A 9,569-nucleotide genomic window follows, 5' to 3' on the forward strand; every position below is an offset into this window, starting at 1 on the left:
AACCCTTAGCTGATTCTGAGATTGAAAAACCTCAAAGCGCCGAAGGGGAAAATATCATCTTAAGTGAGGATATTGACCACCGAATAGGCGAGGACAGGTCCGAGCTCCAGGCTATTGAGGAGCTCGAAGAAGTAAACATCGATCTGCAGAACCCTTCACGGATGGTCAAGCCCGGGAAAAACCTCTGTAGCAGGAGGAAGGCGGAGCTGACTAAATTTCTGCAGGAAAACCTGGATGTGTTCGCATGGTCCCACGAGGATATGGTGGGAATTAGCCCGAGTGTCATCATGCACACCCTTCATCTGGATAAAAGCGTTCCTGCGAAGTCCCAGAAGCATAGGCGCCTCGAAACAACCTGGGCTGAAGCCTTAGAGGAAGAAGTAGCCTGACTCAAGAAATGCAGCTTTATCCGTGAAGCCAAGTTTCCAATTTGGGTCGCCAATCCTGTGCTGGTCTCAAAGCCCAACGGGAAGTGGCGGACCTGCATCGACTTCTCCGACCTGAATAAAGCCTGCCCCAAGGATTGTTTTCCATTGCCAAGGATTGACCAACTGGTGGATGCCACGGCGGGGCACGAACTCATGTCCTTTATGGACGCGTACTCAGGCTACAATCAAATCGCCATGAATTCGGCAGACCAGGAGCACACTAGCTTCATGACCCCGACTAACGTTTATTGTTACAAGGTCATGCCATTCGGGTTGAAGAACGCTGGTGCTACGTACCAAAGGTTAGTAAATAGAATGTTCGCAAACCAAATCGGGAAGAACATGGAAGTGTACGTTGATGACATGCTAGTCAAGTCAAAGACTGCCGATAACCATGTTTCCGACCTAGAAGAATGCTTCAAGATACTACGGGAGTATGGCATGAGGCTTAATCCACAGAAGTGCACTTTTGGAGTCGCATCGGGAAAATTCCTGGGTTTCATCGTCAATGCCCGAGGAATCGAGGCAAACCCCGACAAGATCAGATCATTACTCGAGCTTCCCTCACCCAGGTCGTGCAAAGATTTCCAAGGCCTGACAGGAAGGGTGGCAGCCCTCAATCGGTTTATTTCAAAATCCACCGATAAGTGCTTGCCATTCTACAACCTGCTTCGAGGAAATAAGAAGTTCGAATGGACAGAAGAGTGCGAAAGCGCTTTCCTCGACCTGAAGGCACATCTGGCCGAGCCACCCGTATTATCCAAACCAAAAGCAGGAGAGCCTCTTTTTCTCTACCTAGCTGTCACAGAGGATGCAGCTAGTGCCGTATTGGTCCGAGAAGAAGACAGGGTTCAGAGACCTGTCTATTGCATCAGCAAGAGACTTCTCGGAGCTTAATCTCGGTACCCGTTGATGGAGAAATTGGCGTTCTACCTTATCACGGCCTCTCGAAAGCTCAGGTCGTACTTCCAATCCCACTCAATACACGTCATAACCGATCAGCCTTTAAGGCAAGTTTTGCAAAAACCTAAAGCATCGGGACGTCTGTTAAAGTGGGCTATCGAACTCAGTCAGTTCGAGATTTTGTACACCCCACGAACTGCCATAAAAAGCCAGGCCCTGGCCGATTTTGTAGCAGAGTGCACAGGATTCCGGGAGGATCCTGTAGAAGACTCACCCCAGGTCACCTCGGCCCGAGCATCGTGGAAGATCTTCGTGGATGGATCATCCAACGAGAACGGCTCTGGGGCTGGAATCATTTTGATATCCCCTAAGGGACATAGATTCCACTCGGAGCTGAGATTTGGAATCAAGGCCTCCAACAACGAGGCCGAATACAAAGCTTTGCTGGCCGGGCTAAGAATAGCCCAGGAGCTGAAGGCGAGCTCCGTCTAGTGCTTCAGTGACTCCCAGCTCGTGGTAAACCAGGTTCTGGGCGAATATCAGGCACGAGGGCCCAAGATGGCTGCCTACCTGGAAAAGGTAAAAGTTGAACTGTCCGCGTTTGGGCGAGGCTCAATCGAGCAGATACCTCGAGAACAGAACGCTAACGCAGACGCTCTTGCCAAGCTCGCCACCTCCGGGGAGACGGAGGCTCTGGGGTTAGTTCTGGTAGAGTTCTTGGAAAAACCAAGTATAGAAGAAGCCAGGGCGGAGGTCGAGATGATCGACGCTAGGCCGACCTGGATGACCCCCATCCTTGAGTATCTCACCGAGGGGAAGCTACCTGAAGGGCATAATGATGCGTGGCGAGTACTATATCAAGCTCCCAGGTATACGATAGTAGACGGGGTGCTATACCGACGTGGACACTCCCTACCTCTCCTACGATGTGTTCTTCCAGGCGAAGCAAAGGCCATCCTGCAAGTAGTGCATGAGGGTTTTTGCGGAGATCACACTGGGGGGCAAAGCTTGGCCCTAAAGGTCCTGAGGCAAGGATATTACTGGCCCACTCTGTCCAAGGATTCGATCTCGTATGTCAAGAAGTGTGACAAGTGCCAGCGGTTCGCCTCAGTTGCCTGAGCTCCCCTAGTCGAGCTGAAGATGATCTCTTCCCCATGGCCGTTTGCAGTTTGGGGGATCGACTTGGTTGGCGCCCTCCCTACTGGAAAAAGCGGGGTCCGCTACGTCGTGGTGGCCATCGACTAATTTACGAAGTGGGCTGAGGTAGAACCTTTGGCAACAATAACTTCCAAAAAAGTCCTCGACTTCGTGGTTAAGAGCATTATCTGCCGATTCGGGCTGCCCAAGAAAATTGTTTCCGACAATGGGACTCAGTTCGACAGCGACCTCTTCACCGAATTTTGCGAAAGGTACGGAATTGTGAAAAGTTTCTCCTCCGTGGCTTATCCTCAGGCGAATGGCCAGGTCAAGTCCGTCAACAAGACATTAAAGGCGAGCCTCAAGAAAAGACTAGACGAAGCGAAGGGGGTCTGGCCAGAACAGCTCCCCCAGGTTCTGTGGGCATACAGGACCTCGCATCGGACTCCTACTGGTCATACTCCTTTCTCCCTAACCTTTGGGAGTGAGGCAGTCCTCCCTGTGGAGATTAAGGTACTTTCGCATAGGGTCCAGGCATATGACCAGGACCGCAACCACGAGCTACTTTGCACTTCCCTCGACTTGTTTGATGAAAGAGGAGAAGATTCGCAACTCCAGCTCGCACATTACCAGCAAAAAATCACTCGTTATTTCAACTCTAAGGTCAAAAAACGTGCCTTTAGCGTTGGCGACCTGGTCCTCAGGAGGGTTTTCTTAGCCAGAAAGGATCCCAAAGAGGGAGTATTGGGACCAAACTGGAAAGGGCCATACCAAATCATCGAGGTCATTAAAGAAGGAACGTACAAATTAGCTCGGCTTAATGGAGGGGCAGTCCCACGAACTTGGAACGCCATCCATTTGAAGATATATTATCAATGATTCCCTTGTAAGGCCTAAAAGGCCATTTTTTATGTATTACGCAATGAGAATTAACTTTTCGTTTATGATTGTACATATTTACAAGTGTAATCTAAAGTAACCACGAAAGACCCTTTCCCAGTTACTTGGGGGGCATATGGTACCTGGATATAACCAGGTCGCCTTAATGACTTAGAAGTTAATTCAAATCGATTGATCGTTGTTTTTCTTAAAAACGCGAGATATTGATAAAGGATTAACGCGAACTAAGCTCTACCCTGGATGCAACCAGGTTCTAAAACTTAGAAGTTAATTTAAATCGATTGATCGTTGTTTTTCTTAAAGAGCACAAGATATTGATAAAAGTTAACACGAACTAAGTTTTCAAATTAAGTTCCTGGAAATAACCAGGTCATAAAACTTAGAAGTTAATTTAAATCGATTGATCGTTGCTTTTCTTAAAGAGCACGAGATATTGATAAAAGTTAACACGAACTAAGTTTTCAAATTAAGTTCCTGGAAATAACCAGGTCATAAAACTTAGAAGTTAACTTAAATCGATTGATCATTATTTTTCTTAAAGAGCACGAGATATTGGTAAAAATTAACACGAACTAAGATTTCAAATTAAGTTCCTGGAAATAACCAGGTCATAAAACTTAGAAGTTAACTTAAAACGATTGATTGTTGTTTTTCTTAAAGAGCACAAGATATTGATAAAAGTTAACATGAACTAAGTTTTCAAATTAAGTTCCTGGATATAACCAGGTCATAAAACTTAGAAGTTAATTTAAATCGATTGATCGTTGTTTTTTTAAGAGCACGAGATATTGACAAAAATTAACGCAAACTAAGTTTTTCAAATAAGTAACTAAAGTGCGTAAAGACAAAAGGAAATAAATCGATTAAAAATAAAATTGATAGTTAGATGTCTCGAGGTGAAAAACCTCATGCAAAGTTACAACAACAAAAAAAGGTGAATGATAATAAAAGAGTGGGAGCAAAATGGAAAGGCCCTAGGCTCCACCAGTCGGCCCCGTGGAGGTCGCCGTGTCGCCCTCCTGCTCAGCTACGCCAGAGACTTCCCCAGTCTCGGAAGGTGCTTCTTTCTCGAGGCGAGCTTTAAACCCCTCCAGCAAGGGCTCCCAGACGTCCGCTCCCAAGAAGGAGAAATCACCGTCCGAGTTGTAGACCCAGCAGTGGTAGAGCATGTCCTCCATGGCGGTGCTGGAGGCTGCCTTCTCAGCTTCCAGGGCATCCTTGGCCTCCTCGGCCCCAGCCTTCGCAGTGTCTAGCTCTCCCTGCGCAGCGGCGAGGGCGGCTTTGGTTGCCTCGGCCTCTTGAAGCTTGGGACGGGCTTCTTCCAGCTCGGCCTGTGCGGCTGCCAGGGCATCCTTAGCCGCCTGCAAGGAAGTCTGGTGGGTAATCACAACCGCCTAGTGCTCGCCCCTCATATCCTCGAGTTGGGCCTTGGTCCGGGCTATGCTCCTGTGAAGGGCCAAGGCGCTCTGCAAAAACGGAGAGGCAACTGCCTTAAGAAAGGAAAAATAGGGCAAGGCATGATAATCAAAAACCATAAAATAGTAAGGTCAGCTTACCGTTAGGGCCATGCCCAATGAAGATTCCAGCACGCCCACCGGGCTCCTTGTTTCGATGGGCCTGAGCTCTCTCTCGTTGAAGCGGTAGAAGTGGCTGACAGCGTAGTTCGCCGTCTCATACACCAGCCCCCGAAAGATATCTGGAATCTTCTCCAGGTCCTGGGGGTCGACCGGGATGCGAACCTCGGGAGACACAATCGCCGAAGTCCCGAGTTCCGCCCCTGTGTCCCGGACGAAGGCCGGAGCTCGCGGAGGGGGTGGGGGCATGCTCCTCCCAACGGCAGGAGGTGCAGTTTCCTCGACCTGGGTGGCTGGGGGCTACTCTTTCTCCTTTGCAGGAGACTTGGTTGGGGTCCCGGCGGCTTTCTTCACCATCCGGAGCTTCTTCATTTTGGGCCCAGAGGCCCCAGCTAAGGAGTTTCCCCCGGCGAACACAGCCCGTAGATTTTTTCCCCCGGACTGAGACATCTCCTCTGGCAAAACAAATATATGGTTAGTACACAAGTTAGCAGTCATGCAAAAACAAAGGGAAAAAATGCGAAATTCAAGTATATATATGTACTAAAGGGAATCCTACCCCCCGAGCTAGAAGAAGAATCTATGGTTACGACCATCGGCCCTAGAGCTTCCGCGGGCGAATCTAAGGCAATTATTTCTCGAGCTAGCGCAGGTTCTGGATCCGAGGCTGTCTCAGGACTAGACTCTTCTACGTATTGCCTAAGACCTGGAGCTACGGCACCCTCCTGGAGTGATGGCCATGACCAAAGGTTAGTCCCATACTCCTCGAATAGGATCGACCTAAAAGCTAGGGTGTTGTCTACAACTATGGTACCCCTAGGGGGGCTACTTTCATAATCCAGCACGAGCTGGTCGACGCAGTGGAGCAAGGTTTCATCTATGTCTGGGTCACTTCGATGGCGTTGGACGATCTGTCTGGGATTGAACTTAGCTAGCCGGGGGTCTGCAGTGGCCTTATCTAAGTTCCTAAACGTGTAAGGGTTACCTTGGCCGGAGGGACCTGCAGCTGCTCCGGACCGGATCCTCTCCTCGTCCGTTCTCTGGGCAACCTCCAACGCCCGCTTCTTCATCCTCACGAGGGGCACCTCGTCCTCCTCATCCTCATCCCCCGCGACCTCCTCCATAATGATAGGCCTCATATCGCGAGCTTAGGGAGGCACCCGGGGCCTCCTCAGGTTCAGAGTCTGGCCTGGGGAGATCAGCTTACAAGCCAGCATCGTCTTGTCTGTCACGAGCTGACGATAGTCCTTTTCATTACGGGGCAAGCCCGTCAGTGTCTCGTACTGGCTCCCGAGGATCATAGACTTCTCTATCCTCGCAAAGATAGCTGCAGAATTAATCTAAGTCAGAAATGGATACAGGAGGAGCTAAGTGGTACTTAACTTACGAGCTAAGGTTGAAAGGCACTTACGAGGACGGTTGAAGTAGTGCAGCTCGCAGTTTTGAAACCCCGTCGACATAAAGAATTGATCTTTGAAGTCGTTGGGGTGGCTGGCCAGCTCGATGACCACAGCCGTGTCAGGGAACCGGGTAAAGTAATTGAACCTGTCACCTCGCCCCCGCTACTCCGGGCTAGCCTTGAGGCAGAAGAAATACAGAATGTCTGCAGGAATGGGGACCTCCCACTCCTGTTTCAAGAACAAGTATCTTAACCCCGCCAACAAACGATAAGAGTTTGGGGGAGCTGGAAGGGGACCAACCTCACGTAGTTGAGGAAGTCGGCAAAGTACTGGTCCAACGGGAGGAAGGCCCCCGCCTTGAAATGTTCGTCGCTTCAGGCCGAGAACACCTCATCAAGCGGCGCGCAGCTCCGCTCGCCTTCTAAGGGAGGTCGGGCAATCACGGTTCCTCTCCCCAGCTCGATGTTGTGGGAGAGGAATATTTTGTTTACCCTCGCCTGGTCAGTAATCTTCGAGACGATCCTCTCCGCCTCAAAGAATGCGTCGGGGGCCACCTCGAGCTCCCGTTCCACTGCTGGCTCGAAGTTGGGAATCGGGGATTCAGCCATCACCTCATTTCCCTTGTTTTGTTGGGAAGACAAGCTGTCCACGGACTTCTTGGGAGCGTTCTTCTTGGGTCCCATCTGGTCGCCTAGCGAACAAAAAGAAGAAATTTTAGAAGAAGGCGACCTAAAAATGGAGAAAAATCAGAATGTGTTTCCTTGACACGAGCTGAGGTAAGCCCAACCCGTGGAGAGTGAGACCACGCGGTTCTATGAACACGCGCCTGTGCTCCCAACAGATCCCCGATTACTCGGAATTCGTGTGTTAGGAGGGTCAGGATAGAATTTTCCTTGGAAGGAAAGTTTCAGTAGGCGAGAAAGGAAAAACTGCCTGTGAAGCGTGTCCCCTAAGCTACCCGGTTTTGAACCCAAAATACTGGGTACTTTAAACCAGCGTACCTAAAATCCTACCCAGAAAATTTCCCCAGAAAACGTACCCTATAAACAATGCTCCTAAATGGTTTTCTACTGCAAACAATGCCCTAACCTAAAAGGCTTTTACCCTTCATGCCCACAAAAAACCAACAAAACCTTGCATGTGGCTACAATAAATATTTACCTAAGCTACAGTGAAAAATAATTTCAAAACATGCACAGTCAGGAGACTTACAGAATGTTCTGGTTGAGAAGAGGATGAAGGGATCGCCTGGGTTGGGGCTTCGTCGGAGTAGTTGATTCCAAAGCTTCGAAGGAGCCCTTACACCTGAACTTCTTGAGTGCTTTTTCTTTTGAAAATGAAGAGAGAAGAAGAATAAAATTTCGGAAAAATTTCAAATGAGCGGGTGGCCCATGCGTAAGGTGGCCACCCCTTTTATATACGTGAAGGGCCACGTGAGGAGGGCCGTTGGATTGCCCTGATGTGGGATCCAAGGCTCTCCACTCGAAAGACAAAACGACGGTTGAGCATAGGCTAGGCCATTAAATGCGGTTCTCGGAAGACGTACTGTCACCAACCACGATGTTCCACGTATTCGGCGCCTGCGTAAAATGTGGAATATGAAGAGTTCATGGAGAAGCTTAAAAGCCCCTACTGTGGCCCTGTGCGACGTCGTGTACCACGAGTAGGGGCTTGGGGGGCAAATGTACGCCTTGGTTTTCCCACGGGCTGTTAGCAAGCTGAGATACGGCCTAATCATGTCTACCACGTGGACATCCCCGAGACCGGAGCTGCCATAGAAAGATCCTACCTCCTCAGCTCGAGGTAACCTAAGGGTTCGCCAAGATTAGACTGAGTTTGGACTTTGAAGGCCACGAGTCAAGGGAAGTATCCAGCTCATGGTACGAGCTAGAGTTGGAGGCTGTGACCTTTTATAAAGTCAACCATGCAAGGTAAACGTGCATATATCAGACATCAAGTGTTTGATATATCCCTGACTTCTCGGACACGCAGCATGAACGTGCGCATTCAGACACCCATGACTGGGTTGGGCCGTGCGGCCCATTATCCCCTTACCTATTGATTAGACCACACTTCATGTGTCAGGTTTTAGGAATTAATCATGAATGTCACAGAGTTGACATGATAGGTAAGAAGGTCACGGGATGACCTTCTTACCAACTCCCAAGTGCCCTCTCCTATAAATATGGAGACCCTGGGAGTTGCAAAGGGTTGGATTCTATTGTGTAAGAAATACCCTGTAAAAGAATACCAAGCATATAGAAATAACATTGACTGGTGGAGTAGAAGGATTTTAACCTTTGAACCACCTAAAAATGTAATTGTGTCACCAACCCATTTCTAAATGATCATTCATCTATTTCGGGTCAACATAAGCATTAATCCCTTCCTCTTATTTTCTTAATTACCTATTGGCGAAGAACTGCGTCAACAGATAGATTTCCACATTTTCCCAAAAAGACAATGAAACGTTCTATCAAGTCTGGGAGAGATTCAAAGATCTGTTAAATCAGTGCCCGCACCATGGCTATGAGAACTGGCGTTTGGTCAGTTACTTCTATGAAGGCCTCACGAGTCATGAGCGCCAGTTTGTAGAAATGCTATGCAATGGTGAATTCCTCGAAAAAGAGCCAGACGATGCTCTTGAATATCTCGAAGAAACCGCGAAAAAGTCTCCCACCTGAACTGGTCCAAGTGCTACTGACAGCACCAACCGACACAAACCATATGGGATCTATCAACTTCGAGAAGAGGATAGTGTTAAGGCCCAACTCGAAGCTTTGAAAAAGCAGTTTGAGATCTTAATGACGAAGAATAGCCAAAAATCATACATGATCGCTCAAGCGGAACTGCAAGAACCTTGCTTTGTTTGTGGAGGGATGGAGCACTTAGCTAAGGACTGTTTAGCTTTGAATGAAATGAGGGGGGTTTATGAGGAGCAATGTAATGCCTTAGGGGCATATAACAAGCCATTCTCCCATACGTACAACCCTGGTTGGAGAAACCACCCAAATTTCAGTTGGAGAGATTCCAACCAAGCTTAATCATCTAGAGGCCAATGGAGAAATGAGCAACAAGTTCAACCATCAAAGGTGTATTCTGCACCTCAATACAATGCTCATCCACAACGAAATTCTCTCGAGAATACTCTTCATGCATTCATGGAGGAACAATCCAAACTGAATCGCCAAATGATGGAAGAAATCAAGGAAATGAAATGTCAATTC

The 9,569-nt window shown here is 48.5% G+C and overlaps 1 non-coding gene across 1 annotated transcript; it reads right to left on the reverse strand.

Moving 5' to 3' along the window:
* Positions 1–8,765: 8,765 nt before the first annotated feature.
* LOC133802774 (small nucleolar RNA R71) lies at positions 8,766–8,872 on the reverse strand. Its single transcript, XR_009877521.1, has one exon. It is a non-coding gene; the product is annotated as a small nucleolar RNA R71 (small nucleolar RNA).
* Between the last annotated feature and the right edge of the window lie 697 nt (positions 8,873–9,569).

Source organism: Humulus lupulus, chromosome 9 (genome assembly GCF_963169125.1).
Source record: "Humulus lupulus chromosome 9, drHumLupu1.1, whole genome shotgun sequence".
Lineage (NCBI taxonomy): Eukaryota > Viridiplantae > Streptophyta > Magnoliopsida > Rosales > Cannabaceae > Humulus > Humulus lupulus.